Source organism: Neopelma chrysocephalum, unplaced genomic scaffold, assembly GCF_003984885.1.
Source record: "Neopelma chrysocephalum unplaced genomic scaffold, ASM398488v2 Primary Assembly neopelma1_105, whole genome shotgun sequence".
In the NCBI taxonomy this organism is placed as follows: Eukaryota; Metazoa; Chordata; class Aves; order Passeriformes; family Pipridae; genus Neopelma; species Neopelma chrysocephalum.
The window spans coordinates 59,408-72,287 of record NW_020897769.1 but is presented as its reverse complement, the minus strand read 5'-3'; positions in this window follow the sequence as shown (position 1 = coordinate 72,287).

The window sequence follows — 12,880 nt, the reverse complement described above, 5'->3', positions numbered from 1 at the left end:
CCACTCCCGAAGGCAGAAATAAGGTCACTCTTGGCTGCAGGCAGGAGAACTTGGCTTGAAGTTCCTCCCCTGCTCCTGTTTAACTCTCCTGCCAGCACGTGTCATCCCTAAAATGGAGAAGGAAGATCCAGCCCTCTGCTGAACGACAGCACCAACCTGTGGTTTGGTTTTATTTATATTCTTCGGTATCAGATCAGATACAGCAACGATCAACATGCCCTGGTTTGAAGAGGACAGGCCTGGCACACCAGGGAATTGCAGGGCATGTGCAAGAGAATAATGAGGGCACCTCTGGGCCTCCTGTCCCTTCCCACGGAGCTCAACAAACTCTGGGAAGAGTTGCAACCCACTTGCACCAGGGTGAAAAGCCAAGGCAGGCTACTGGAGGAGGTTTTCTTGATTTGCTGTGTGGGCAGAGGGGCTGATGATCATCTTGTCCAGGAAATGACCAGCTGTGTGTGAGAGCTGCAGCAGACAATACAGCAATGGGAAGTCTGTGCTGGACAAGGGGGTCTGTGTTTAACACTGGTTTCCTCATAAGATCTTTTTTTCTATATTCATTTGAGTTCAGTGAATTTAATCCTAAACCACAAAATAACTGACGTATCTGAACACTTTTTTTTTTTTGCTGTATGTTCACAGATTTTTTTTCATTGCATAAAGATTGCATCTCTTTGTTTCTGTAGATTCTCAGATGCTCACTATAACACAAGTGAAACCCAACACACCTAATTCTCTGCTTCTTTGAGCAGACAGAACCTCCTCTTTAATTAAGGGAGCTGAATCCATTTGGTCCAAGGTTGGTCTCCTTTTCCAGAGATTGATTACTGTCGATCATTCTTGTGTGATTGATTACTTGAGTGCAGATTCAGTTTCCTGGGTGACAGCTGCAGCCTTTGCAGAGAAAACTTCACTGACCCCAGCTATAAAGTGATCACTTGTATGAACCTCAAATAGCAAGTTATAGATGGGAGATATTTTATATGGTATTATAGTTAATGATAAAGCTGTAAGAGTTTGTTGCAATATCTTAAAAGTTTTAGAATTGAAAATTAAACAAGGAACCTCAGCAAATCAGGGTCTCCTCCATATTTTCTGGTTCTAAAGAGTGTTGGCTTTATCTCAGTCTCACTTCAGTCTACCAATAGAAGTGCCCTGAGCCCAGCAGGGTTATGGAACTAGAAACAGCATTTCTATTAGTATTTTTCTATTTTACTCTAATCCCAGCTAGCACCAAGCAAAATAGAGATTGATAGTTGGCTTGGTTTTTAGAGAAAAGTATTACCAAATGTCTTGAAATGAAAAGGAAGGTTCAGTTCATTTTAGGTGACTCGTTTAAACTCAAGGCTGCTTTTGATTTTTATCCAAGCTGGTTCTTCCATCTCTATTTGCAACAGTTATATATAGGAAGTCAAGATAAATTTGAGTCACATTTGAATAGTGGGGTTGTTGCAGAGCACAGTGATTCATCTGGCACATGCAGAATGGAACACGTTGGTGGCACTTGGGCAGGGTGGACCTGAACCAAACCCTGGTTCTGAAACCCCAAGTTCTGGAAAACCCATGCACAGGGTCAAATTTGGGAAACATCTGCAATGGACCAATAGACCCTGAGCTGGGGTCCAGGCCCAGTTCTTGAAACGATGAATTTTACCTTCAGAGAATCCCTGTGGAACATTTAATGGGGTTTATTTTTGTTGTTGTTTGGGTTTTGGGGTTATGTTTGGGGAGTTCTTTGTTCTTTTTTAAATTCCAGCATAGCTGCTCTTCTCCATCTGTTTCCAACCATTGCAGAGCAGGGATGGATGGGCTTGTAATTAATTTCCCTTAGCAGGAGGCAGTTGAAATCTAGTGATATTCTGTCCTCCCTCTCATGCTGACCATGCAGTCATTGAGGGGCTGCAGTACACAGATCTTTTTTTCCTTTTTCTCCCCCTCTTTACAACAGAAAAGATTTAGTGTGATGTCTAATGATGCATCTGCTTAAAAAGAAGAATGTCTAGGGAGTTAATTGCACTGCTAACTGGTGTTTATAGATATTGTGAAGCAAGTGTTGAATGTAAGAACAAGAAAGCCTGTGAGTTATAATTACATGCTGAATTCTGACATGTAAAATTGTTGTTAGTTTGCTTCTTATTTAAATGACGGGTGATCCAAGCAGCTTTATCACTGTGTACAGCTGCGATTATCAGTTAGAAGACACCCAGGGTCTTTTGGAAAGAGGAAACCTGCCCAGCCAAATCTCTTGTATTCTCTGATGTGACGACACATTCCCCCCCGTGATAGTCTGGATTTTGTGAGACTGCCTAGCCTGGAAGCACAGGAAAGGACTATCAGCCTGCTGACTTTGCTGTTCCTAGCCTTTGCCTATTTTCTCAAACACAAATCCTATCCCAAACTAGGGTGAGCAGCTCCCATCACATCAGCCTGAGTTACTCACGCTGCTCTTCTCTGAGAAGCAGGAACTGCCTTCGCTCATGGCCCTGCAGCTCTTGGGGCTGCACACCTGCCAACAGGTTGTGTTGAGGGAGGGAGAAATGCAGCTGAACCAGAACCTGATCATAGATTACTGTCTTAGGTCATTCATCGAGTTTGTGTGATTTCATCATTAACAACAAAGCTGCAATATAATATAACTGAGAGGCCCCAGTGTATTTTCTATTGTCGTTCAGTGGGTGGGGGTTGGAGGGGCAGCTGAGTTTAAAGTTTAGCTGGTATACTTTAAACTCTGTGTACATAACCTTGGAGGACACGGGGGTGGTGAGGACTTGGTTGTTATTTTGGTTGGGATTGGTAAACTTCAATATGTTTTTGTTTAAATGATAAGGTATTTAATTAATGACATTGTACAAAGAGCTATTAATTTAAATGGTGTTTTTGTTCTCCTAAACCAGATCTACTAACCTTTCTTTTTGGCAAGCCTGCAGCAAAGCTGATCATGTTGACTTTTGTACCTTGGGAGAGTGCGTGGAAGGGGAGGGGAAATGCTTTTCTCTTCGGACAGATAATGTTGCCCATAGTTAACTTTCTGCTTGGATATATACCTTGAATTCCCTTTATGCTGAATTTTTGTGTGAAGGTCTCTCAAAGGGACAGAACAAGCAGAGGTTATTCCAAAAGATCTCAACTGTATCATCTTGTAATATATTGCAGCTTTATGCCAATGATTCCTTGCTTACCTGTACACAGTCCATGCATGTTTTGAACTAATTTTGCATTCTCCATTTGTGGTGAGTTATTCAGCATTTTAACCACCTTTTGTGCCATTCAACTTGTACAGAAAACATTTTTATTGACGTTTTAAAGGGAGGGGGAAGAAAATAAAAAGACCCCTTCTGCTCCCTAGTTGTAGGTAGAACTCAGTTACTTAGCAAACAGATGTAGATGAGTGGTTGTAGTGTTAGAAATGTTAGCTTGCTCGTGAACAAGCTCTTGAGAGTAAATGCATGGTCCTGTACCTCTCTTTTCTTAATTAGCTCTTCCTTTCCTCCTGGAAAGATTCTCCCTCTCTCTTACTCTGTCTTTGTCTCTCTCGTGGTTGTAAAGTACAGATTTGGGCAGAAATAAAACGATACACGACGAGGTTTGAAAAGCAGTTCTCAACAGGTTCTCTCGGGGAACGTATTTCTCACAGCGCCCTGCCTTGGCACATTGATGAGACTCTTAACTTTCAAGGTAAAGCAGGAGGAGATCAGCCGTCCGTTGCCTCTGCTTGAACTGGGGAACAAGTTAAACCTTTGGAAGTTTGTGGCTCTGACGAGGTCTGGCTGATCCTTTGCAGCTGAGGCAAGAGGCACGTGGTGCATCGGCCGTGGCCTCCTCACCTGGTTGTGGCTGTGCCTGGGACTCGTCCCACGGCCCCTGATTTGCGGAGTTTGCACACACTTTTTGATTTTCCTGGACACGCAGCGTGAGGGGGTGGGGGGTGGAATACAGGGGTTATGTTGTTAGGGGCTCTGTAGACAACTCCTTCTCCACGCTCCCAAGCTCTGAGTCGAGCACACAGGGCTTCTTGTTTATTAGCTGTGGTTCTGTTGGCAATGGAGGACAGAAAACAGTCCAATTCTTGGAAAAGATGGGGTCACTCACAAAGACGGATTTTGTAAGAAATGGACTTAAAAAAACCCCACAAAGCCCTGCCACAAAACCACAAAGTGTACCTAGATCCACACATCTATTCCCCCATGCCTCTTCTCCCTTAACAGAATTTCCTTTTGTTAGAAGATTTGACTTTCTAGGAAAAAATTCCATTTTTGTGAGGTGTTGTGAACTGTTTTTACTACTTGTAATAACCATCCCAGGTCTGAGTATTCTTGTAATGCAATGCCATGCAGCAGAGAACCTGTCCACTTTATAGCTTTGCTCTCAATATTTGTTACTCATTGTTTTCTCATCTAAATGTACATTTGCAAGATGTGTGTAATGTCATTTTCAAAAAATAAAATTTGGTTTCAATATTTAGGCCGATAAAAACCTTTCTGATGCTTTTCTTTGGCAAGTGTATGTTGACTATGATTTATGAATTATAGCAGTACTTGTTCATTTTGATTCATCAATGTTCCCAAATCAGTCCCACTTGTATAAATGCAGAAAAGAAAGTGACTGCAGAGGAAATTTGATGGCCCTGAATTAATTAAGACCCACATCTGCCTAACTGAAGCAACCCAACCTGTATTAGACCCATCCTTTTACCCAAAGGGATGAGCTCCCTGTTGGTTCCACTCTGGGATACAGGGGGCAAGTAGGGGCAGCTCTTTCCGTAAATGAGCACTGCAGTTAAAACTGTGGATTCAAAGCAGCAAATCTGGCCCCAGTCTGAACTCTGTCCTGGCATCCAGGGCCTGGGCAAGGCCTGTGCGGTCTCACATGGGCTTTGGGAAGTTTGGTGAGACTTGAGAGCTGCACTGTGTTTGTCCTGCCTTCCCACACTGGCCTGAAAAAGGTCCCAGTTCTCCTTTCACAGTTACCCTGTCAGAACCACAATGAAGACAAAAGCACTCTCCCCTGAAATCCCTGAAAAATGATAATAAGGCTTAGACCTCCTCATTTAATTATACAGTACAAGCCACTTTGCTGTTTGGTTCTGCCTCACATCTGCAGAATTAGAAGTGAGTGTGGTGAGTCAGCTCTGGCCATCCCTGCTCTTGACTGGGCTGCTGTGAAAGAGCTCAGACCCTTCCCGATGTTTCACGCTCGGATGGATCCCTTTCTCCTTTTTCCCCTGTGGCCATCACATGTCAGCCCAGAGAGGGCTGTCCTCTTTGCCCCCTGGTCCAGAGGAGATGCTGTGCCAACTGGCAAACAGCATCAGGGCTACCAACGGATCAGCCCACTCGGCCAAGTGCTGGCACCCATTTGAGATGATCACGCCATGCTTGGCCAGGCCAGAGCAGCACAGACAGTAGAGTTCTGTTTGCAGTGAAAGACCACACTGAAAAAAATTCCAGTTCCCAGAATAAAACCAGTAGAAAGAAAACAGTCTCAGAACAGCCTTTATCCAAATGTGCACGGACTGAAACTGAAGCAAATGTTATCAGAAAAGCAGAATGAGTGCTTTGGAAAACAGTCTGCTTGTGCCTTTATGCACCCCAAGAGCCAACAAAGCACACTGGTGTTTTTTCTAGGGGCTGTGTGTTAGATGAGGTCAATAAAAAACTTAGGAGGCAGTGTTCCTGCCCATGCAAAATGTTCTGAAAGTGTCAGATTTAAATCCCTCAGCCTGCTGTGTGCAGCTATTGCAGCAATTCCAGGGACTCCAGAGAGGGTTCAGAGGAAACCTAGATGGTGGAAGTGTGGCAACTGCAACCAGCACTGCAAAGCAGTGGAAATGATGCTGCTGTCTTAGCAGGAATCACACTGACACATATGAGATCACTCGATTTGCTGTCGTGTCAACGAGAGCAAAAATTCCGTTTCCACAGCCCAACCTTCCTGCTGCATCAGCCTGGATCTGGACAGAAATGTACATACAGTATCCTGGGATACATCATTTCATCAGAGCAGCAAAACAGTGTTTGCTCCCAAAAGCTCCCAGTTCCAGTGTCAGCCCTGTGTGGTGCCAGTTGCTCGGACTGAAATGGAAGTCCTGGCCTGGCTGGAAACGCCTTGGCTGGTCCCTTGACCTAAGGGCCATTCTTGTGCTCAGCCATTGCTCGCTGTCCAATGGGGTTCTAGGCAAAGAAAACACACTTTGTGCCCGTCAGGCTTGTCGGCTGCAAATGATCCGAGTGTTTTGTGGCTGCTGGCTGGAATTGCAGCTCAAAATATGGCAGCCAGACCCACGTGGAACAAGACATTGACTGGGCTCTCTCGGCTTAGCTCCATGAAACGCCGAACAGGGTTATAGCTTCAACTCAAGGTTTACGCAGTGATGCTTAATCTGGTATTTTCTGTAAATAAAACAACTTTAAAAGTAAACAAATCAGATAATTTACGAGGTTTCTTCTGCAGTTTGAGCTCCGCACCTTGTTCTCCACCCGCTCCCCCACCACAGACTCTCTCAAACACACCATAACTTCAAAGGTACAGTTTTCCATGCAAGTATCACCTTTACCATAAGGCAGGCCTTGCACACCTGCAAACAGATGTGACTCTCCAGATGTTCACTGGAAAAGATCCATGGTACAACTACTTGTTTGAGTTTTTTAAAGAATCGAATCAGAAAGGTTTAATTTTACAGCCCACGAAGTATGTGAGAACAATGACTTGCAATTGTAGGTACTCAGCCCTGTATTTGCAATCTGGTTATTATGAGTTATGCTGACCTGGGCTCTGTATGGTGCATCAAACAACTGGACTCCTTGTGTTAAGTCTTTATAAGATTATCAACTGTTTGTGTGTGTAAGGGAGCAGGAGTAATGTTTTATGGATTATGACTTCAATTACCGTAAACACACCTTTGCCACTGAAAACTACAATCTGCATTCTCTACTCTCAAGTAGGTCTACTGAATTTAAAAGTTCCCATCATTGTTTGACATAAATCAGTTGACCCTGAGATCCCAGAAACATTCCAGTTCCCGATGACTGTGAGTCTGCTGCTCCCTGACCTCCATGTATTAAAGGATGCAAAGATTTTGTTTCCATTTATGTTACTTCTCTGGGGTTACCTGGAGGGTAATGAGGCACTGAGTGCCCCAAACTCCACTGATGTATCTGGGAGTGAAGAGCAGGAAAGATCTTGAAAAATATGTTTATCTTTGGATTGTATAAGCAGTGAACAGGAACACAGTCACCATGAGGTGAGCCTGAAACCAGCGGGACAATAGGAACCTGCAAAAACCTTCAGGGAAGCACATCTTTGTGGAGACACAGTGCTGACCTGGCAGTGGCATCCCCTCCCTGCTCCTGTCCAAACTCCAGTGTCTGGGCCACCAGCTCCAGCTGGGTTTCACTGCAGTGATTCACCATCATGAAGAAACCCCTTCTCCCAAGGACAGACAAGCACCTTCTCTCTCCTGCTTCACCTAGGTCAGAGTCCATCAGCCAGGTCACTAGTGTGGTGCAAGGTAACAGTAAATGTGAGACCAGGAAAGGATGATAAGTAAGACAAATCCACTGCTTCCTTGTGCTGGGAACTCATTTATTTTAAGCACAGGTCTTCCCACAGCTGGTGCACCCAAACAAGTGCTGGATTTGAGTTGTTCCTTCTGGTAACTGTGCTCCCGCCACAATGTGTGCACGTGTCATCATCTAATTTAAGTGTTCAGAGTGTGCTTTTAGCACCCATGTACAGGCACAGGAGGTGCCATTGAGCTGGTTAAACCTCTGTTCTGCTGGTCACTGTGAGAGAGTGACAGTCAGGGAGTGACAGCGGGGACAGCAACTGGAGCTGAGGAGACAAAGGTGATTTCCGAAGGTCCCTGGCAACACGTCAGTTCGGTGGCCCAGGCTGCCACTCACCACACTGAGGTTTCACAGCAGCTTTACTGCTTTAACTGGGATGTGGAGCCGACACACAGGAGGGTTTTAGATCACTGGAAATGATGCTCAGCCATCTGTGTTCAGATCTTGGGCTTCTTGAGCCCAAGGCAACAAATCAAGAGTTTGGCCACTCTCTCAGCTGCTCCCTTTCACTGTCTGCCATTTAACCTTGTGATTTAAAAAGCTTCTCTCAGAGCTTGTCACCACAGGCTGGCTGTGTGCTGCTCTCTAGATAACACCCCGGGCAGTGTTTGTCCATCTTCTAAAGCAGAGATATCCAAATGATGCAAGAATTCACAACCATGGGGAGTTTCTCTGGTGAGCTACGAAAATGTGTTAGTGGGAGAAACACCCCAGTGGCACCACTTAAATTGTATCAGTGCCTTATCAGTCCCATTAGGCTGAACTGCATCTTTACCTGTCTTAAAAGCTTATTCATAAGCTTTTAATATTCTAGGAGATGTAACTAAGAGCCCACTGTCCTGGTTTCGGCTGGGACAGAGTTAATTTTCTTCCTGGTAGCAACAGCTACTGGTGCTGTGGTTTGGAATCAGTATGAGAATAATGTTGATAATACACTGATGTTTTCAGTCATTGCTAAGTAGTGTTTATACTCAGTCTTTTCAGCTTCTCATACCCTGCCAGCACAAGGAGCAGGGAGGGGACACTGGACAGATGACCCCAAGTGACTGAAGGGATATTCCAGACCATATGGAGCCATGCTTAGCATATAAAGTGGGGAAAAGCTGTGCAGGGACTGTGTCTTGGGAACTGGCTGGGCACTGGATAGCGAGTGGTGAGCAATTGCACTTGTTTTGTACACTGTAGTACTTTTAGACAATATTACTATCATAATTATTATCATAATAATTATTTTCTTCCATTTCAGCCCCATTGAACTGTTTTTATCTCAACCCATGAGTTTTCTCACTTTCTCCCTCCTGACTCTCTCCCCATGGCAGTGGGAAGGCAATGAGTGAGTGGGGCTGAGTTGCCAGCTGGGGCTAAGCCAGGCCACCTGCAAACATCACACAGTGTGACACAGCACAGGGAGCTGAGCTGTGCAGCACAACAGCACTAGCTGGGGTCCTGGAAGCAGCACAGCTCCCTTGCTCACTGATGTGGCCTCTGTGCCTTTGGGACACAGGACAGGAACACTGTGAGACTGCCACAGCTCTTGGAAGTGATGAGTAGAGCAACCAGAAAGAGCTTCCTCCTACAGGTACTGTGATGTGCTCAGGTCTTCGATGGTTGGCAGAACTGTGGAACTCAGTTGCTCTTTTAAGGGACAGGAGGGGACCAAGATGCCATCCTCTGACATGTATGGCCCCACTTCTGCTGAAAAATAAGGCATCAAAGCCAACCTAAGCTTGAATTAGCACAGTGCATCATCCTGGCTGTAATAACCAGGAAAATTCCCCTGAAGATGCACAGACAGCCAAATCTGCCATCAGCCTGGTTTAGCATAAATGACAATTCTTCCTGTACAGCCTAGAAAGGTGACCAGCACCTACAGCAGGATGCAGCAATAAACCCTTCATTTTAAATCAACAGATGACCAGCCTGGCCTCTGGAGAATGATGCGTTTGTGCAACCAGGAATGAAAATCTCAGGATGATGCTGTTCTGTCACAAATTGTCCATGCTTTAATTAAGAAGTCCTCATCAGGGAGGAAGATAACTATGAGATACGTGAGGGGAGGAACACAGTTGATCTATAATGAAATCAGCCCTCAAATGAGGTCGCCCACCCATGCACTGCTGTGCACACGCAGTGGGGAGATGAGCCAAGCACAGAGGGATGAGGACAAGCTTTTGTAGGCTGCAAATGAATAGGTTGTGCTTTGGGTGGGGAGGGGACCGGAAAGGGGGGGGAGGGAAACGCAGTTACGTGCTGGAGAACTTGAGGACAAGGGCAAATGTGTCCTCCCGTGCCCTGCTCATAGCTCCCCCTAAGGGACAATTTCCTTATCCTAGTGTCTCATGACAAAGTCCCACAGAACAGGCTCCCAGGCACACACGGGCCAGTGCAGCTTCCCCTCGTGGCTTATCCCATTAAAACAGAAACTAAAAAACACCTTTCTGTCCCCTTGACACAGATTTAGATACACAAAAACAAGCCTGCCCTTCATATCCTTAAATCTTTAAATGACTCAAAATACTCTGCTGCTGGTCAGAAAAGTAGATCAGCTGTGACTTTTTAAATGTCAACCACCAGCACTAGGAAAAGAGTATTTAGAGCAGTAGGCTACAGCTCAGGAGACTTTCAACTCCTCGTGCAGCCACAGGTTTCTGTGTCACCTGGGGAGTCACCTCGGGCCACAGACAAAACACAAGTTTTGTCTTTGGGCAAGTGCCCAAAGTGGGGTTAGAATTTCTTTGGATTCCAGGTACCAGCAGGATGAATAATCACTACTTCAGACTCCATGTAAAGAGTTTCACCTGGGAAACTTGAACAGGTGCTAAGAGTTACATGTGTGAGAAATCACCAGCACTGTGAGAGCAGAGCTGGGACCTGAAACTGCAAGAAGACAGATCTTCATTAAATGAAAAAAATGTCATTATATGATCAAGTGTCCAAGGTGAAACCTCCTGGGCTCCAAAGCAGACGTGGACTGCAGTGAGCATTGCTAGGGCACATGTTCTAACTGGGAAAACTAAAGCTTGGTGCAGTGGGGTTCTGCCCGGGAGCGCAGTGCTGCTCCCACGCTTGGGAGAGGCTTGGACAATGTTCCTGCAACAGCAGCATCCCACAGACCATGAATGACAAAGCAAATGTGACCCAAGCCCCGTTCAACTCCTCCTAACATTAAACAAGGCTTTGATTTAAGGCTGTGTGAGAGGGGCAGCACTCCTGGAGGCCTTGGCTGCTCAGATGGAGAAGGGAAAACTGTTAAGCCCAAGCACTTTTCTCAGGACCCTGAGACAGGAACGGCTTTATCCAAATCTCACTGAGAAACAAGAGTGCTACAGGCAAAGTTTTAAATATTAATGTTTACACAACACTTGGAATACAAATGGAAATTCAAAGAGAAGGGAACTCCTGTCTCTGTGGGCTCCTTGGGGAGATTTTTTTTTTATGTGTGTTTTTCAGCGTGATTGACATCTGCCCACACAGACGGTGTCCCGTGTGCCCCAAAAACACCCATCCTGCTGCCACTACACAGGGCCCTCGCTGCCAGAGAAGCAGATAGAAGATGAGGAACAACTGGCCTCAGCTATGGGAACCCAGGGAAGCAGGATGGGAACACAGGGAAGCCCACAGGTGGGTGAGGGAGAGGAGCCAGCTCCTTCCCCGACCCCTTCCCCAGCACTGTGTCCTCCTCCCCTCCAAACACTGCGTGAACAACATGCCCAGACCCAGGCTGAGGGAACTCAAGGGCCCCACAGTGGGGGCTCCCCCAGCCCCTCACAAGGCAGGCAATGAGAGTGCCCAAGGAACCCCCATTAGGGAGAGGCGAATCCTCGGGCTCAGTGCCAGAGCCTGGCAGTGCCCCAAGGATGCCGGGTGCTCACCAGCACATGGCCAGCAGGCAGATGGCATCAGGCTGTGCCCAGGGCCTTGCCAGGCCTGTCCTACACCTCCCTTGCCTTGCCTGGCTCTGCCTACCTACCCCAGCCCCAGAGTCGATATCCCAGCCCTGCACTGATTCCAGCTCCAGCCCCACAAGCTGGATTTCACTGCCAGCTCTGCTGTTCCAGCTCCAGCTCTGCATCTTCCCGACACTGCTGGGTGAAGCCGTTCCTGGTTCTCACAGCAGGAGCTTGGTTGTGGCTCCAGCTCTATGAGATTTCGGCTCCAGCCCCACAGTAATTCCAGCTCCAACCCTAAAGTCACTATCCAAGCCCCACAGGGGTTTCATCACCACCCCTACCATCTTTATGTCTCCACCAGCTCTGCTGCCTCAGCTCCAGTTTCCCAGCTTCCTACTGCTTCTGGCTAAAAGCTGCTCCTGGTTCTCACTGCACCCCTGGGGCTGTTCATAAAGCCATGAAACAGTCACTGTCATCACTTGAATATCTCTAGGACCCCTTCCAAACGGGGTCCCCACTTTGGGGGATAACAGGACCTGACTCCAACACCCCCCCTCCCCTCCTGGGTCTCACTTTCCCCCCTTTCCCCCACCCCCCCCCCCCCCCCACTTGGCATCAGGGCCACTCAGCCCCTGGCTCCCCATCCCAAAAGGTGCCCTTGGGCTGGTCCTGAGCCCCAGGAACAGCCCTGAGACCTCCACTCTCATCTTGTGCTTGGTACCATTGGGTGAGCTGAAACCTCCTCAAGCAGCTCCTGCAGTCCCCAAGCTGCAGCTCCATCCCCTTCCCCATGGGATTTATTTCAGCTCCACCTGGATTTGCATCTGGCTCCAGTCCCAGGGGCTTTACGTTCACTCCTGCCCCACAGTGGGTGTTTCAGCCTCCGCCCTACAACCTTTATTTAATAAACATTATATATCAAATAAATAGAATTAAAAAATAGAACAAAAAGAAGATAATGCAATAGTATAAAAATATATTACTACAACGAAGTGAGAACAATACTGGAATAACATAAGAAGAATAGAATAAATAAAGCAACAGTATAAAACAAAAGTAGAATAAAATAAAAATAATAAAACAAACAAACAGCTTTATTGCCTTTTTAAAAATTACTTTAAGCCCCAGTGCCTCCAAGGGCCACATCCTGCCTCACTTACATTGCCTTGCCTATCCCTCCCTTGCCATGCCTTGCTTTGTCTTCCCTACACTCCCCTTGTTTTGCCTTGCCTGCCCCTCTCTTGTCTTGCCTTGCCTTTCCTACCACTCTCTTGCCTTGTCTTTCCTTTCCTACCCCTTCCTTACCTTGCCTTGCCTTCCCCTCCCTTGCCTTTCCTACCTTTCCCACCTTTCCCCTCCCTTGCCTTTCCTACCCTCTCTTGCCTTTCCTTCCCTCCCTTGCCTTTCCTTCCCTCCCTTGCCTTT